The sequence below is a fragment of the Loxodonta africana genome, unplaced genomic scaffold, assembly GCF_030014295.1.
Source record: "Loxodonta africana isolate mLoxAfr1 unplaced genomic scaffold, mLoxAfr1.hap2 scaffold_67, whole genome shotgun sequence".
Lineage (NCBI taxonomy): Eukaryota > Metazoa > Chordata > Mammalia > Proboscidea > Elephantidae > Loxodonta > Loxodonta africana.
The window spans coordinates 314,077-333,505 of NW_026975400.1; the positions used below are offsets into that span (position 1 = coordinate 314,077).

The 19,429-nt window shown below is 42.7% G+C and overlaps 2 long non-coding RNA genes across 3 annotated transcripts in view; both read left to right on the forward strand.

Annotated features, from left to right (window-relative positions):
- LOC135229952 (uncharacterized) overlaps positions 1–19,429 on the forward strand; it is a 324,439-nt gene that overhangs the window by 11,365 nt on the left and 293,645 nt on the right. The window lies entirely within an intron of this gene.
- The window catches only part of LOC135229953 (uncharacterized), a 168,827-nt gene continuing 165,059 nt past the window's right edge, over positions 15,662–19,429 (forward strand). Inside the window, exon 1 of the long non-coding RNA XR_010320630.1 lies at positions 15,662–17,666. This is a non-coding gene — a long non-coding RNA (uncharacterized LOC135229953). The remainder of the gene's footprint in view (positions 17,667–19,429) is intronic.

Sequence of the window (19,429 nt, forward strand, 5' to 3'; positions counted from 1 at the left end):
CCTGCACCCTCTGCAGCCAGATCTCCCACAAGTGCAGCAGCACCAGTAGGTGTGGTAGCCTCTTCAGCCCCTGTCTCCTCCTCCAGATGCTCCTGGAGGTGCCTGGCTCTTCTTGCCAGGACTCCAGGATGCTGACCAGGAACTCAGTGTTGGTTAGACTGAGGGCAGACCTGATGGCACTCACTTTCTTCAAAAACTCGGTCTCAGGACCAGGGGCCTTTTGCCGACAGGGGTGTGAGATGTTTTGGTCTGGTCTGCCAGACCATGGCTAACCCCTTGACCTTACACACTTGGGTAGATACCCATACTTGACCTATTGATCTCTGGAGTAATTTGATGAGTGAGAATTCTGCCTAGTGGAAGCTGTTGAAAAAGGCCTCGCTGGTACTTGGGGAATCTTCCTGGGCTTGGAACTTGGGCTTTTTGTTCTCATGTTCTACCCTGAGTGACACTTTCCTCTTGGGTTGAGACTTGCAATAATGGAGTGTTAATTTACATGAGCTGTCTGGGCTCTGGTGTCTGAACTGTGACCTAAGTCTCTGGTCTCAGGGATCCCTGGAGACCTCTCCATCACCGCCATCCTCCACTTCCACAGTCCCCATGGTTTCTTTCTTCTTCCCCAGGCACCGACCATACTTTAGGGAATTTACTCTGGGCAATAAAGTCTTCTCCAGAAAATTTCGATGATGGTACTACCTTATAGCAAAAGTCTATAGTTCTCCAAAAAATTATAATACATTGATTTAAAAAAAAAAAAAAAACTCCCAGTTTTCTTTCAGTAGATTCCAATTCATAGCAACTCTGTAGGACAGAGTAGAACTCCCCACAGGGTTTCCAAGGAGCGGCTGGTGGATTCCAACTGCCAACCTTTTAGTTAGCAGCCAAAGGTTTATCCAGTGATAGTTTATAACATAAACAGAGGATCGCCACATTAAAAAAAAAAAATTATTTTTTTGCATTTGTTGGATGGAAGTGAATTTGCTCCTGTGGAATATGGAAATTACCTCATTCTCTGCACCTTCATGATAATACATGGTTTCTCTAAGAGCTGTTTTCTGTGAAAGTTATTTTTTTTTAGTAAATTTAGAGTGTAAGCATTGAAACAGGAGAATTGGTCTCCTCTTTGTAACTTGGTTTCATCCTACTTTTAAGGGAAGGCTTTTATAGAAGGAATTATACTTAAAGAGACAGCGTTATTTGTACTTTTCTGTATAATTGAAAACTTCTCCTCGTACCCTTAACTAGCCTACACCAGGAGATTAAAATTGCCTTTCTCTGAACACAAGCCCATTACCATGTCCTTCAGGGTGAGGCAGAAACAGATGTCCACATTTGAGAGTCTGATGGCACAAACCTTAGTAGCCAAATCGCAACCATGCCTCCTGTGGGCGGGGGCGGGTCTTGTATATGTCAGCATAAGGGTCAGTATTTTTCTGAGTTTGAGGGAAGGATTGGCAAGTTAAGGAAGAAAGAGAAGGAGTTTGGGAGGGGAGTGTAAGCTCCAGTGACAGACAGAAGATGGGGTGGGAGATCTCTCAAAGGGTATTAGAGGCCAGTCAGAAAAGCAGGAAGCAGCAGGAAGCAGGGCCAGTGGAGGGCAGCACTGGGTGGAGGAGGACAGCAGAGGTAATAGTAGTGGGGAGCGCAACAAAACTGGCCTGAAAAGAGTGATACATGACTGATCCTAGATGAAGCTCAGGTTAAGAAAAGTAGGAAAATAAAAAATTCTATCCTGTAGCCATGTTTGTGGTTAGGGGTTGTTTTAGGCTCTTGAGGGAGGTGGGCAGGAGACACAGGAGGGGAAGGGGAGTTCCTGGATCTAGGGAGGAGTCTACAGCCCTTCTTCTGCCCTCAGCGATGTGGGTTCTGGGCTCTTCAACCTACCACTCCCAGAACCTCCTGAGTAATTTCCTTAGTTCTTCACATGGTATATTAATTCCATCTAATTAGAAAATATAATAATTAAGTATGCTTCTTCCTACCCAGCCTTTCCACCATCCTATACTCTCTGCCCCAGTTGCCCACTGGCTTCCTTCCCTTCCATCATGTTCAGATCCAGAACAACAGTGTGCCTTGTCTGCACCTATTCTGGAAAGCTCTCAAACTTACAATTGGATTCTTTCATTTCATCCCTCATTTATTCCTACATTTCTTATTGAGAAAATAAACTTTGGTTAATTATCTACTAAATGACAGAAAGTGCTTTCTCAGGAGAATCTTCCTTATGACCTTATCCATTCACCCCAAATCCTTCATCTTGTCCTACCATGGCTCTCTTTTCTGGTGGAAGTCAGACCTTTTGTTCTGTAGCACTCGTCAATCTGGAACAATTTTTCCTCACCTTTATCTAGAGTCTTAGAGAAAGGCCTTTTCCTCGTGTGTCACTGTTTCATCCTGCTTGGGTGAAGATGTCCGAACATAATGGTCTTCTGAAGGACCTTTATCCCTTCTCCCAGCATGAACCTTTGATAACTTGGGGACTCTGGCTTGCTCCTGAATTTCCTTGATTCAGTAGCTACGGTTTCTCTCCCACAAGACCTGAGGTCGACACCCTTTTCAAAAAGCAGCTGAGATCTGAGTTAGCACCAAGGCTTCCGTAATCCTGTGTGACATCATTGCTGACACTGCTGAGTTCCATGAGCCCGGTTTGAAGCTAAACACGGCAACCAGAAAAACATGAAACTGTCAGGTAGGTGCTTGAGAAGTGCTAGCACCAGTGTAGGAAGAAGGAGATTAGATACTAAAAATGAATTGCAACTTTTCCGTGCCCTGTAAAAGGGGTTACTATCCTTTGGTGGGTAAAGAGAGCACAGGGAATGATAACAGTATCATGGGCAGCTGCTTTCTCCCAGTCCTCTCATTTGACTCTGTTGGAATCATGTCTCTCCAGCTCTGGTTATAAAATGTCCACTCTGAGCCCCTCTTAGGTCTCCTTAGCCTCTGAGGCTTCACACAGGCTCTGCTCTCTGACTAGGAGATGTTCTCTCCCTTCCCGTCTGCTGGTCTACTCTCCCTGGTGAAGCGTGAAGGTGAAGAAAACTGACCCCACTGGCAAGATTAGGCTCATGACTTCACCAAGAAGCCCTAAGACTCAGGAGTTTTGTGGTCAGCCAGAATGGGAAGTTTGGGAGTTGACTTGGGGAAAGCCCATGACAGACTCTGCCTTTGTTTAAGGTGCCATTTAGAGGAGAAATCAGCAAATGGGGAGACCATTTGAGGAAGAAATTAAGAAGGTTGGGGTGGTGATGAGGAAGGAGGAGACTTCTCCAAGGAAAACAAAAGTTTCCACATGGGGATGGTAGGGGCTTGTTTTGTGTGACCCCAAAGGAGAGAAGAGGCAGGAATGGTAGGGAAACAATAGAACAAAAGATAATCTGTGCCTGTTCACAAATATAACAAATGCCCCAGTGTTTTCAGCCTGTTTCCTCAGACTTTTCTCATCAAGCCATCCTTCCCCTTTTACTGAAGCCTCTGGAAAATACCTGGGGCTTCCTGGATGCTCGGCCTTTTTTCACCCCTTAACTATTCAGTCATATTCCCAACTTGGTTCAGGCATGACTTCTTGGTTGTAGTCTTCCCTGAATCTTCTCCTGGTAGATGAGTCCACTTCTTGCTCTGTACACCATTGTACCCAGGAAACCCTTTACCACAGCATAAAACACAATTGCATTTACTACACATTCTTCCTCTCTCTGTGCCCATGCCTTCTATGAGACTCCAGAGCACCTTTCATTAGCAGTAGGAGTCTTCTTCTACCTGTTGAAGGCCGACCTTATGGTTGCTTCAGCCATTGACATAGTAGCAGAGAAGATACAAGGAGAGAATTGAAAAGATTTTGCATTGAGTCTTGCCCTTTTGTTGCTCTTAAACCCCGAGAACCTGTGGGAATGACCCCAGGCCAGCCTGCTGAATGATGAGGGACCATTGGAAAGATGATCTAGTGGTTTCACTGAGTTGATTTTAGGCAAACTGGCTCGGTGGTGAGCTGGAAGCAAATTGTAGACAGATGAATAAGCCCTGCTACGAGCCACTGTAGCTGGCCCAGATCAGAAGAACCCCAAATTGACAACCTGAAAAATTGTGAGCTTAGTAAATGGTTGTTTTTTTAAGACACTACATTTTGGAGTCATTTGTTACACAGCAATACGTGACTGATACACCTGTTAACTTGGCCGTTTCTCTCACCAGGCAGTGAGGCAACTTCTCTAAGTCATTTCATCACCGAGAGCATCTGGCCTAGGGTCTGATATGTAGCTGTTAATACAGGAAATCTTTGTTGACTTAATGCATGAATGAGTAATACGAATTGTAAGTGTGAGTCTACACAAAATCATGTATGAAAAAAAGCATTATTTTTTAAAAAATAAAATGAATTGAGGCTCAGAACTACCTGCTTACAAAATTGAGGGGAGTTTTTAACCTCACTTACTTTTAGGGGACTCCCTCATCCAGATATGCAATAATTCCCAGGGTCTAATGAAGGACCAGTGCTTGGAGAAGACCTTCAACACACCCATTGCCTCAGCCTATGTGGGTGATCTCTCTAGAAGCATTCGTCCTGCTGTTTCCATTCTCGGCTGGAGCATGAGAACCTTGGTGGGGCTGTCAACAGCATAATAGGTTTTGTCTACTTATGTGCCTGCGTCAGCCTTTGAGGTGCTGTAACCTATTCCAGGGCACTATCAAGAAGGAGATCCTTCCCCTTCCCAATGTCTAGGACCCTACTATCTGACTGTCACTCTTCCCCTGGGCTCCAGTTCACTCAGTGTGATCACCCCAGTGAGCTGAGGCTTTTACCATAGACTCTTCAGAGTCTTGAAGTTTCAGAGCTTCAATACTCTGAGTCCAGCTATCTCCTTGAAATGAGGTAGGGAAGGGGGAAAAATGTAGAAAGATTTTATTTGGCATTTAATGTTACAATAAAATTTCTTGCCCTGCATTTTCGAAGGGTCCTGTCTAACAATTCCCTCTGTTCTCTTACAAGATGTAGGTCAATGAAGACTGAATGTTTGTTGTGTCATAATCTGCAGAAGGCTGCAAAGTGCACATGGGGTCCATTCCCCCGATGCTCACACTAGAGCACCCCACCCATGTGGAAATCTCTGCAAGTGTTACTGAGTCCCTCCCACATCCACAGTGAACAGCTTTCAGATTCTTATAAGAGGGAATTGTGTCCTAACACCAGCTGCTCCCTGGAAACCCTATGGGGCAGTTCTACTCTGTCGTATAGGGTCTCTGAGTCAGAATTGACTCGATGGCTACGGGTTTGGTTTTTTCTTTCAGGCGGGTGGTGGGAGTTTGATGTCAGCTCCATAATCATGTTATTAAAAAATAATGACAGGGTAGCAGGTGAAAGCAACAAAACAAAACTGAAATGTAATGGCTTTTTCACATTTATTGGCCCCACAGAGTTCCTTCGAGGTGTTTACTTTTCACTAGATTCGGAGAAATCTTTGTGAGAGAGACACAGCTTGAGATAGCTCCAAAATTACATGTTTCCCTCCTTAATGTTAGGTTACATTAAGAGCTGGTTGGCTGGTTTATCATCTGCCTGCTTCACAAAAATAGAAGGCCCATGCAGGGAGGAACTTGTCTGTTGTGTCTGTCAGAGCATCCTGGTACCTGGCACCTAAGAAGTGCTAAAAAATGATTTGAGTGAATGTGGGTGGGTTTTTATAAAAAACACTGTGTTGCTGTCTTTATTTAGTTAAATAGTGAAAACAGGGATAAGGAAACTGGAGACAATTACTTGTATAATTTAGAGTTACATAAGATGAGAATAGAACTTGAATAATGAAGAGATAAAAAAATAAGCTGTGTGGATGGAATGTACCCCCTTCCCTTTGCTCTGGAGGGAGACATTTTAAAATTGGATTGTTTTTTCCCTACTGATTTATAGGTTCTATATGTTAATTGAAAAGTTAGTCTTTTAGGAATCACAAATATTTCTATTGAGATACAATTTACCTGCCGTAACACTGCCTTTGAAAATATGCACAATACCGTGGCTTTTAGTATATGGACAGACTTGGCACAACAGTCACCACTGTCTAGCTTCAGAATATTTTCAGTGCCCAGTAAATAAAGGCCCTTGTTAATAAAGGCGTATTAACAGTCATCCTCATTACTCCTTTCCTCCAAGCCGTAGCAACCACTAATCTACTTCTGTCTGTGTTGGTTTGTTCTGGACATTTCATGTAAATGGAATCATGCACGATGCGGTCATTTGTGTTTGGCTTCTTTCATTTTTTTTTTTTTTTTCTTTCATTTAGCGTAATGTTCTGAAGGTTCGTCCATATTGTGGCATGTATCAGTACTTGGTGCCTTTTGTGGTTCCAGTCTATGAATATACCACATCCTGTCTATCAGGTCATGACATTTGGGTTCTCTCCACATTTTGGCTGTCATGAATAACACTACTAGGAATCCTCTGTGTAAGTTTGTATGTGAACATGCTTTTGATTCTCCGGGTACAGACCTAGGAGTGCAATTGCTGTGTTGTATGGGAATTCTCTGTTTAACTTTCTGCAGAATTGCCAAACCATTTTCCAAAACAATTGGATCATTTTACATTTCCACCAGCGGTATTCCAGCTTCTCCACATCGTCGCCGACACTTGTTGTCCATCCTGTTGAGTTTAGCCATCTTAGTGGTTTTGAAATAATAGTGCACTTTAGTTTAGATTTGCATTTCCCTGATGACTAATGAGGTTACGCTTCTTTTCCTGTGCTTGTTGACAGTTTCTGTATCTGCTTTCGAGAAATCTCTATTCAAATCCTTAGCCTGCAAGCTTTTTTTCAGCTTTTTGCCTGTATTTTTACTCTCTTCATATACTTTTTGATATGCCAAAGATCTATAGATCTTAACAGTTTTAGCCTTCATATTTTGGGATTTTTAAAAAGTCTTTCTCTTTTATCAATAAAAAGAAAATAAAAACTTCTAAAATTTTTATGGTTGCATATTTTAATTTTAAATATTCTATCCATCTGGAATTTTGTTTTGTGTAAGGTATGAGAAAAAGGATGAAAACATTTTTACAGGTGGTCTGAGTGATTACCAAATTGCTACAAACGCTCCTTTTCCCATGACCCATATCTTAACTGCATTTTCCCGTAGTCGGTACAGAGAAGCCTTTTTACAAAGGGAGGCCACCATTCCCAGCCATTTCATTTTAAGGTTTGTTTTCTGCAATTAAATCCCTTGTGTATCTTATCTACACACCTTTTCTTTTAAGCTAATACAAATTTTGTGTGAGTAGGACCTTGGCGAGTGTAAGATGGGCTTGAATTTCATAACTGGTTCCATGTGGTGCAGCCCAGCAGACGGACAGACAGAAGCAGGGGCTGCAGAGGCGACAGAAGCTATGAGAACGTGAGCCTCTAGAGATGTGCTGTGGAATTTCACATAAAGCTCTAGACTTTTCTGTGTAAACTTATCATCATATATGGGCATCACCTTAGAACAGACAGAGAATAATGCTTTAAAAGTTAGACATTCCTAAGGAAGGTGTTCATTCCTTAGCGGATGCTGAGAAGTGTATGTGTTTTGGTGAAGATATGTACCCATTTCTACTGGGTATGTATCTAGAAGTAGAATTGCTGGGTCCTGGGATATATGTATGTTCACAGCTTTTGTAGATACGGACAAAACATTTTTAAACTGGTTGTACCAAATTACACTTCCACTAGCGGTAGATTAGAGCTCCAGTTACTCCACGTTATACCCAATAGTTGGTATTTTCCATCTTTTCCGTTTTAGCCATTCTGGCGTGTAGGGGATAGTATCACATTGTGGCTTTTAATTAGAATTTCTCTGATAACCAGTGAAGGTTTGTCACTTTTCATATGTTTCTTGGCCATATAGAAATCTTTTATACAGTGTTCAAGTATTTGCTCATTTTTCTATCAAACTGTCTGCTTTCTTTTTCCTGTTTCCTTTTTGGGTTGTTCTTTATGTATTTCAGAACCAAGTCAGTAGTAGGATATATGTATTGCAAATAACTTCTACCACATGAATTCACCCTTGTGGCTTGTCGTGAACTTTCAGATTCAAAAAGCCGTCTTTTACAAAAACAAGCAAATGTGTAGACATAAAAGTTTATTAGGGGTTACCAGGGGCAGGAGGGAGGAAATAAAGGGGTGTTCCTGCATATGGAGACTGAGTTCTGGTTAACAGTGGTGGAAAAGTCACATTGATGAAGGGCAGGGTTGCACAGGCAATTAATGGTAATTACTGTCAGTTGTTCAGTCACCAAAGGTTGTGTGGTATGTTTACAACAACAACAACAGTGAGCAGCTGCTGGGGCAACATAATAGTGCTCAACGGATGAGGCGTATTCTTTTATTATACTTTTCTCTATTTTCTAATTTGTTTTTATAACATGTTTGCATGATGAAAGGGGATAACAAGGTCTATCCCACCCATTACATCCTTGTAAGGTTTAAATGAGGGACTACATGCCATCAGCAGAGGCTCAGCCTTAGTTGCCACTCGAGAAATGCTTCATTTCTCCCACTCTTCTGGCTCACTGCCTTCTCCCCTGGTTTATTTGCTCTTCTCTTTCGAACTGGAAGCATGTGAGCACCAGGCTTCCCGACACCATCATTCTGCTTTCCATACCAATGTTATTGTAGTCTTGGGTTCCTGGGCAGCCTCTCCGCAGGTTTAATTCTTTCACTTCTGTTCATTTATTGTTTAAATATATTCCTTTAATTTTGTCCTGCTTGTAGAAGTATATTCTAGTCATTGAAAATTTGGAGACTACCCTAACACACATGGGAACACCATGAGTAAGAATAGACTCTACGGCAATGGGTTTTATATGTGTGTCACACACATTTATGTATATTCACATAAATATTATATCCTGCTCCTTTCACTCAATATTAGCCTTTTCCATGATAAAGTTTTGTTTATTTTACAGACAACATCAAATTGTTGTATTATATTCTGCTGTGTGCAAGGAGTATATAATTTTAGCACTTTGACTATACTTGAAATATTAAATGTGCGTGTTTCTAGTAATCTTCAACCTATACTTAAATCTTTTAACAAAGATCTTTGCTATTGAACCTTTTTATTGAATTGTTATTCAGCATTCTTTAACGCTAAGAGATAGTCTCAGGATCAACTCAGATCATATTTTCTCCCTCTTACACACGAAGGCCCTTAAAGTATTCAGAGATTGTTGTTGTTGTTGTTAGGTGCCATCGAGTCAGTTCTGACTCATAGCGACCCTAGACACAACAGAAAGAAACACCGCCTGATCCTGCGCCATCCTTACAATCATTGTTATGCTTGAGCTCACTGTTGCAGCCACTGTGTCAATCCACCTCATTGAGGGTCACTCTCTTTTCCGCTGACCCTGTACTCTGCCAAGCATGATGTCCTTCTCCAGGGACTGATCCCTCCTGACAACATATCCAAAGTATGTAAGACGCAGCCTCACCATCCTTGCCTCTAAGGAGCATTCTGGCCACACTTTTTCCAAAACAGATTTGTTCGTTCTTTTGGCAGTCCATAGTATATTCAATATTCTTTGCCAACACCACTATTCAAACGGGTCAACCCTTCTTCCGTCTTCCTTATTCATTGTCCAGCTTTCCCATGCATATGATGTGATTGAAAATAGCAAGGCTTGGGCCAGGCGCACCTTAGTCTTCAGGGTGAGATCTTTGCTCTTCAACACTTTGAAGAGGTCCTTTGCAGCAGATTTGCCCAATGCAATGTGTCTTTTGATTTCTTGACTGCTGCTTCCATGGCTGTTGATTGTGGATCCAAGTAAAATGAAATCCTTGACAACTTCAGTCTTTTCTCCATTTCTCATGATGTTGCACATTGGTCCAGTTGTGAGGATTTTTGTTTTCTTTATGTTGAGGTGTAATCCATACTGGAGGCTGTGGTCTTTGATCTTCATTAGTAAGTGCTTCAAGTCCTCTTCACTTTCAGCAAACAGGGTTTTGTCATCTGCATAATGAAGGTTGTTAATGAGCCTTCCTGCAATCCTGATGCCCCGTTCTTCTTCATATAGTCCAGATTCTCGTATTATTTGTTCAGTATACAGATTAAATAGGTATGGTGAAAGAATACAACCCTGACGCACACCTTTCCTGACTTTAAACCAATCAGTATCCCCTTGTTCTGTCCGAACAACTGCCTCTTAATCTATGTAAAGGCACCTCATGAGCACAATAAAGTGTTCTGGAATTCCCATTCTTTCCAGTGTTATCCATAGTTTGTTATGATCCACACAGTCGAATGCCTTTGCATAGTCAAAAAACACAGGTAAACATCCTTCTGGTAGTCTCTGCTTTCAGCCAGGATCCATCTGACATCAGCAAGGATATCCCTGGTTCCACGTCCTCTTCTGAAACCGGCCTGAATTTCTGGCACTACCCTGTCGATATACTGCTGCAGCCGTTTTTGAAAGATCTACAGCAAAATTTTGCTTGCATGTGATATTAATGATATTGTTCTATAATTTCCACATTCATTTGGATCACCTTTCTTGGGAATAGGCATAAATATGGATCTCCTCCAGTCAGTTGGCCAGGAAGCTGTCTTCCGTATTTCCTGGCATAGACGAGTGAGCGTCTCCAGTGCTGCATCTGTTTGCTGAAACATCTCTATTGATATTCCATCAATTCCTGGAGCCTTGTTTTTCGCCAATGCCTTCAGAGCAGCTTGGACTTCTTCCTTCAGTACCATTGGTTCCTGATCATAGGCCACCTCTTGAAATGGTTGAATATTGACCAATTCTTTTTGGTATAATAATTCTGTGTATTCCTTCCATCTTCTTTTGATGCTTCCTGCGTCATTTAATATTTTCCCCATGGAATCCTTCACTTTCGCAACGCGAGGCTTGATTTTTTTCTTCAGTTCTTTTAGCTTGAGAAACACCGAGCGTGTTCTTCCCTTTTGGTTTTCCATCTCCAGCTCTTTGCACATGTCATTATAATACTTCACTTTGTCTTCTTGAGAGGCCCTTTGAAATGTTCAGTTCTTTTACTTCATCAATTCTTCCTTTTGCTTTAGCTGCTCGAGGTTCGAGAGCAAGTTTCAGAGTCTCCTCTGACACCCATCTTGGTCTTTTCTTTCTTTCCTGTCTTTTCAGTGACCTCTTGCTTTCTTCATGGATGATGTCCTTGATGTCATTTGAAAACTTGTCTGGTCTTCGGTCACTAGTGTTCAATGTGTCAAATTTATTCTTGAGTTGGTCTCTAAATTCAGGTGGGATATTTTTGCTCTTGTGGACTTGCTCTCATTTTCTTTAATTTCAGCTTGCACTTGAATATGAACAATTGATGGTCTGTTCCACAGTAGGCCCCTGGCTGTGTTGTGACTGATGATATTGAGCTTTTCCATCGTCTCTTTCCACAGATGTAGTCAGTTTGATTTCTGTGTGTTCCATCTGGCGAGGTCCATGTGTATAGTCACCGTTTATGTTGGTGAAAGAAGGTATTTGCAGTGAAGAAGTCGTTGGTCTTGCAAAATTCTATCATTTGATCTCCAGCATTGTTTCTATCACCAAGGCCGTATTTTCCAACTACTGATCCTTTGTTGGTTCCAACTTTTGCATTCCAATAGCCAGTAATTATCAGTGCATCTTGATAGCATGTTCGATCAATTTCGGACTGCAGCACCTGAAAAAAATCTTCTATTTCTTCATCTTTGGCCCTGGTGGTTGCTGTGTAAATTTGAATAATAGTCGTATTAACTGGTCTTCCTTGTAGGAGTATGGTTATTATCCTACCATTGACAGCGTTGTATTTCACGATAGATCTTGAAATGTTCTTTTTGACGATGAATGCAACATCATTCCTCCTCGAGTTGTCATTCCCAGCATAGAAGACTATATGATTGTCTGATTCAAAATGGCCAATACCAGCCCATTTCAGCTCACTAATGCCTAGGATATCGATGTTTGTGCATTCCATTTCATTTTTGATGATTTCCAATTTTCTAAGATTCATACTTCGTACATTCCAGGTTCCGATTATTAAATCAATGTTTGCAGCTGTTTCTTCTCATTTTGAGAAGTGCCATATCAGCAGATGAAGGTCCCGAAAGCTTCACTCCATCCATGTCATTAAGGTTGACTCTACTTTGAGGAGGCAGCTCTTCCCCAGTCATCTTGTGAGTGCCTTACAACCTGGGGGGGGTCATCTTCCAGCCATATATCAGACAGTGTTCCGTTGCTATTCATAAGGTTTTCACTGGCTAATGCTCTCCAGAAGTAGACTGCCAGGTCCTTCTTCCTAGGCTCTCTTAGTCTGGAAGCTCAGCTGAAACCTGTCCTCCATGGGTAACCCTGCTGGTATCTGAATACCGGTGGCATAGCTTCCAGCATCACAGGAACACACAAGCCCCCACAGTACGACAAACTGACAGACACGTTGGGGTAGCAAACTATGATTTCATTCATCATTTTCATCTTTCGTTTTTTCAATCAATCAATATTAGAGAGATTCCATGTGCCAGGAATAGTCTCCATCATGTAGACACAATGGTGAAAGGTACCCACTGTCCCTGCCATTGTAAAGCGGACACCCAGTGCGGGTGGGAGGGGGACTGGTAAAATGCAGTCCAGAGGAAGGACAGACCATGCTCCAGGAACCACACTAGACTTCAGAGAGCTTTGTTGGCTGCCGTTCATCTGTCCGGCTTCTAGATGTCAGAGTGCCCTCAGGCTCAGTGCTTAGTCCTCTCTCTCTATTGACACCCTCTCTCCAGGATGCCTCAGGGAGTCGGTGGCTGTCTGTCTGTACCTGAGGATGCGATGTTTACACCTCCATCCATTTCATCTCCTCCTGGTTCGCGACTTCTATTCAAATGTCAGCCTAACTCTCTGTACCGAATTCTTCATCTGTAAAATGTGCCTTATAATGATACATTCCTCACATGGGTATCATGCAGAGCAAGTATCTTAAGAGAGGAGAAGCCTTCACAAGAGTCCTGGCACCAGTAAGTGTTAGCTGTCAATATTATTACCTGACATCTCTACGTAGATGTCTAACAGCTATGCCATGTTATCAACGCCATGAAACAATTCTTGGTCCCAACCCCATTCCACCCTTATCGATGAATTTCTCAGGGCTTCAGTGATGGGAATGTGTGCGTTTTTCCACATGATGGACATGGCTAATAAAGGTTGGCCTGGTCCTTCATAATAAGTTGCTCCAAAGTTTGTATGGGTGGAATCAGACAAGTTATAGCCAACTAATGTAGAAACAAAAAAAAATAGAACTCTCAGCTGCTCATGTTTGTACTCTCAGTCCAGAATATCTGGTGAGGGTACTATATGGACTGAATTGTGTAACCTCAAAGGTATGTTGAAATCCTAACTACTGTACCTATCAATGTGACCTGATTTGGAAATAGGGGATTTTTAAAATTATTTTAATGAGGCCATACCAGTGTAGGGTGGGTCCTAAACCTAATCCCTTCTGAGTTATAAAAAGAGCAGAATAGACACAGACACAAGCAGGGGAAGAGGGAGACAGACAAAGGGGAAGATAATCTACAAGGCCAGGAACGCAAAGGGTGGCTGGAAGCTGCTAGAAGCTGAAGTAGACATGAGCCATGCCCTGAATTCCTACTTCTAGCCTCCCGAACTGTGAGAAAATAAATATCTGATCTTTAAAGCCACGCAATTGTGTTATTTTTTTCTTATGGCAGCACTAGATGACTAACACATACCCATGGTTATACATGAGGCCTGGTGTAAAATAGTTTTCTCCCCTCCTTGTCTAGCCTACCTGAATCCTGCTATTTCGTTATCAGTGTCCTCTGCTTTCACTAAGAGCTACAACAGAGTCGGCTTGATGCTGATGCATAGAAATGCAGTTTATTTTTTAGTTTATATTTATGATCTACTAGCATTAATTTCAATGGTTTGGAAATTTTTCTGTGGAGGCATTTCTGTAATCTATGAGTAATAGCAGTTGCAGCTTTTCCTTCTTTTTGTTGTCGTTTTTTTCTAGCTTGGACCTCTAGTGTTAAATATTTAATATAAATAATGATAGAAAGCATCCTTATTTTTTAATTATTTTTTTGTGCTTTAAGTGAAAGCTTTCAAATCAAGTCAGTCTCTCACACAAAAACCCGTATACACCTTGCTACACATTCCCAATTACTCTCCCCCTAATGAGACAGCCTGCTCTCTCCCTCCACTCTCTCTTTTCGTGTCCTTTTCTCCAGCTTCTAAACCCCCTCCACCCTCTCATCTCCCTTCCAGGCAGGAGATGCCAACACAGTCTCAAGTGTCCACCTGATCCAAGAAGCTCACTCCTCACTAGCATCCCTCTCCAACCCATTGCCCAGTCCAATCCATGTCTGAAGAGTTGGCTTCGGGAATGGTTCCTGTCCTGGGGCAACGGAAGGTCTGGGGGCCATGACCACTGGGATCCTTCCAGTCTCAGTAAGACCATTAAGTATGGTCTTTTGAGAATTTGGGGTCTGCATCCCACTGTTCTCCTGCTCCCTCAGGGTTTCTCTATTGTGTTCCCTGTCAGGGCAGTCATTGGTTATAGCCGGGCACCGACTAGTTCTTCTTGTCTCAGGATGATGTAGTCGCTGATTCATGTGGCCCTTTCTGTCTCTTGGGCTCATAATCACTTCGTGTCCTTGATATTCTTCATTCTCCTTTGATCCAGGTGGGTTGAGACCAATGGTTGCATCTGAGATGGCTGCTTGCTAATGTTTAAGATGCCAGACGCCAGTCTTCAAATTGGGAAAGCATCCTTATTTTAATGCTAATTAATTTTAAAGAGAATGTCCCACATTTCACCATGAACTATCATGCCAGTTGTATTTTTCCGACTTAAGCAACTGGTTTTCTGGTCCATGATTGCTCAGCGTCCTTATCTCTCAGTGTGATTGGATTTTATCAACTGCTTTGTCCCCATCTCTTGAGATGAGCATGTCTTTTCTTCTTCCATCTATGCATGTGATGAATTAAATTATTAAATCTTTAATGTTCACTCAAGCTTGCATGCTGACGATAAACCCCCTTGATGATGGCGTATTACATGGTTTATACTTTGCTGGATTTCCTTTGCCAGTATTTTATGTAGATTTTTGCATCCCAGTTACTTGGTGTTCTTGCCTTGTAACTCTTCTTCTATCATCCTTGTCTAATTTGGTGTCAATATTAAACAAGCCTTAGGGATGAAGTAGAGGAGCATCTCATCTTTTTCTCTTCTTTTCTGACTTTGCACAAGATTAAAATGCTCTGTTTCTTGCCTGTTTGCTGCAACCTGAATGAAAGTGGTCTCGGCCTCCTATTTTCTTAGGGAGATCTTGAACTACTGACCCATTTTGTGTAGTGATTAAAGGTCTTTTCTGGTGCTACTTAGAAAAGTTTCCACTGCATGTTCTAGGCTGCTAGGATTTCCTCTTTAAATGTTACGCTGTTATCACTATTTTCAGTCTCATCCACGTCAATTAATCAATCCCAGATATTCCCTCATTTTTCCAAAGTCAGACTCTACCTCTATTCCTGGCACCAATTCCCTTATCTAAGACTTATCTGCAAACAAAAATACAACCCAGCCTCTTTGAGTCCATGATGTGAGAATACAGTCCCATATAACTTTTTTTGTAATCGTTCTTCTTGTTAAATGTTTCTCCTCTTTTTTTTTTTTTTTTTTGTTCATTTCCCACCTATCTAGCAGTTTCAAAGTTGTGCACTTCAGGTTGAGGTCATTAGCTGGATTGACTCTGTGCAGGGCCATGGGGTGCCAGTTGCAAATGAGCATCAAAAGAGCACTCCTCTAGAACTAGGAGGCAGGAGGAGGTGGTTAGGCGGTTGGGGGGGAAGGGGACTGGGAAGGGCTGTGTGGAGAGGGGCGCCTAGGGGAGGTGCGTGGTCGGAGGCTGCCCCACCACAATCTCACACGCATCAGGAAGGAGCTGGCTGCAGGAGCCTTTTTCCAGAGTCCCAGCCCACCCAGCCCTGCCCTGAACTCAGACCCGCTAGGCTCACAGGTCCCACCAGAACTAGGGGAAGCCTGAGGCTACCGATGTCAAGTCCCAAGGTACACCCCTGAGCCCAGTCACAGTGCTTATGCTGGGATAGGCGGGCAGAGGAGGCGTATGGGGACTTGGGTCCAGAGGATGACCCAGAAAGGGTAGGAGAGTTGTGGTCACCCTCGGACTCTGGGTCCGCACGTGGAGGGTCCCAGGTTGAACTTCCGGGAGGAGACGGCAAAGCCACAGAGGCCACACTGCTCACACAAACAATCCCCCACTCCCCTCTGCCCTTTCTCCAGGTGGGACGCCCCTCCTGTGCTGCCCTCAGAAGGGCTCTCCAGGGACCACACCCCTAGTTTGTGGAGCAGCAGAGCCTGCCCCAGTCTGGACTAGGGACTTTATTTCCTCCACTCTCACCACTGGCTGAAGGCAGACTCCTGTCTCCACAGACTAAAGAGGAATTATCAAAATGAGCTCCAAACTCTAGATTTGAGTTAAGGATCATAAATTAACACAGAGAAATACAACTTTAACAACAAAGACCTGTTTGGAGCCCCAGTTGCAATTTAAAAAAAAAAAACTTGAACAACGGGAGTGATAGGGGCTTCCTTCTTTTGCCACCCTCTCTCGGTGGTCCCAAGCTTTCTCATCTCCCACCTCACAAGACTGTATTAACTGCTTTGAGACTTTTAGAATAAAGATCCTCAGGCATATCACTGCTGTCACCCTGTGAGGATTTCCCGAGTGCTGGGTTAGACTAAGACAGAATCCTCCAGAGGTTTCCGGGGTCTGTGTACTGGACGGTCAACATGCTGAGCTTCAGAGCCCACTTCATTTTTCCTGCAATTGGGCATGACCCCAGGGACATGACCCTGAGAGTGCTGACACTTCCTGAAGCCAGTGACCCTCCCCCGGGCTTCTCTCTGCCTGGGTCTCAGAATCTGTCAGGCCAACTTGTACCCTCAGAAGTGTTTCTGCCGAAGGACACCTAAACAGCACTGCGGATTTGTGTCCCGCAGTCTGCAAAACTGCCTCCCCTGAGTGGGGTGAGGAGCTACTGAAATACTGAAATCATTGAAACTAGCAGAAGCCACAGCCCATGGTGCTGGGAGAAAACTGGGAAGGACGGAGAGGTGAAGAGGCTATAAAGGCTCAGTTGTGAAGGTGATCATGGGCCAGGATGTCCTGAAGTTGCAAAGCTGACCAACGCTGAGTGCCCTAAAACCTGCCACTCCTGTGCCCATCTCTTCTTTCAATGGACAAAGTCTTCCCCTGCTCTTATGTGCCTGGGCTGGAAGGGCCTTTGACTTATAACATGAAGCAGCCTCCAGAGCCTCTTGGGGCAAGTGATGGTCAAGGAGGCTCTGCCTAACCCCACCCTGCCCTTCCCAGTTGTCAGAGGACCAGGAATTTCAGTCTTCCAGCTCCTGGGCTGATCTAGTGACTTGTAACAGGATTTCTCTGGAACTGGAAGGTGTTGAAGACAGGAAATACTCCTGGGTTTCTTCACCCGCTGAATGCCTAGTTCCTGGTCTTATTACAAGGCTTACATTCAGGATAAGAAGAGGCGTTTGGGGCTTGACACATGACCTCTTAGCAGCAGTTTCTGTTCAGGAACGAAGAGGTAAAAAGAAGCAGTGTCTACTAAGTCCTTTTCCAAGAGTCTCAGGAAATTCTCACGAAGACCCTCTCAGGTAAGGACTGACGGGAAATGCCTTGGTTTAATATTAAACTTTGCCTTGACACATTTTGTTTATGGAGGGCATATACAATATTGTCTGCTCAAGGAAGCACTGTAATTCTTATCTAGACTTTATGTAGAATGAGTATATATAAAACCTAAACTTGGTCCTTAAGGAAGGGGTTACCTCTCAGAGAAGGCCTATGGGGAGGTTTCTACGAAATTCTGTGGTGCTGCCATTGCTCCAAGGAGCCCAGGTGGTGCCAAGTTTGAGCACTCGGCTGTTAACCGAAGGTTAGTTTTTTGAACCCACCAAAAGGCTCTAAGGAGTAAAGACCTGGCGAACTGCTTCCGTTAAGATTACAAACCAGGAAACCCTATCGGGGCAGTTCTCCTTTTACACTGGGCCACAATGACTCAGAAACCCACTCGATGGCACCTAGCAATAACAACAGGAATCCTTTGCTCCCAATGTGCTTGAAATGCCTCTCTGGGGAAGGCTGGCCTTCAGAGCCAGCTCATGGCCACACGGGAACTGAGGCTCATGTTTTGTTACCACACCTTAGTTTCAGTCAGAAAATTTATTTTCCAGTTTCTTCACGAGGCTTGACTACAGACATCTCTCAAGTGTTGTCAAAATTAATTCCATTCTCTGATAATGATTGGCAGGATGTATTTCCAAGCATTTCCAAGAGACTGGAAAAACTTTCCGAAGAGGCTTGTCCAGCGCCATGTTGTACAATAACTACAGTGTTGACGTAGTGTATTTACCCACATAGTTTCCTCGTTTTCTGCTTTCCTTAAATAACAACTGAAATTCCAAGTCTACCACCTGAAGTACTTCCTTTAGTGTTTCACTTAGAAGTCTGGTGGTGATGAATTCTCTCAGTTTTCCTTCCCCTAAGAATGGCATTATTTGTGCTTTACTCCTGAAGGTAATGATACGTAGATACATGATACATAGAATTCTGGGTTAGTATTTCCATCTTTCAGGGTTGAGAAAATGTTTCACAATCTATTTTTTTGGCTTCCTTGGCTTCTGATAGTGAATACAGAGTCATTCAAATTGTTTTTCTCAGGTGCAATGTGTTGTTTTCTCTCTACCTCCTTCCTGAGTATTTTCTTGACCTTTGTTATTCTGCAGTTGATTATGATGTATGGTATTTTTATGCAAATAACACATGTTCTATATATATATATGTGTGTCAACTGTTTTTCCCCTCCCGGGTATGTCTGTGAGTACAGTACACTGTTTTTTTTCTTTTTACATGCTGCTGTTTAAAAAAAAAAAAAGAGTAATGTACTTACAGATATACTTGGGATGTGGGGTAAGGCCCACTGGGTTGGCAAAAAACCCATAACCCACAGAATATTTTTGTGCAAATTCGGTATTGGGGCATAGAATTCTTTAACTTGCTGTGGTTTGCTGAACTTCTTGAATCTGTAAGTTTATGTCTTTCACCACATTTGGAAAGTGTTCAGCCAGTATTTTTTCAAATACTATTTTCTACACCACACATTTTCTCCACTTCTTCTGGAGTTCCAATAAATAGGCTTTTTGTCTAGTTCTTGAGGCACTGTCCATTTTTTTCCATATTTTCCTCTCTGTTTGCAGAATGGATATTTTCTACTGATCTATTTCAAGTATTTAGTTTTTTCTCTGTCATCACCATTCTGCTATTGTGAAAATATGAACTGAATTTTTTATTTCTACAATTGTACTTTTAACATGTAAAATTTTCATTTGCAAATAGCACCTAGTATCTTTCCATTTAT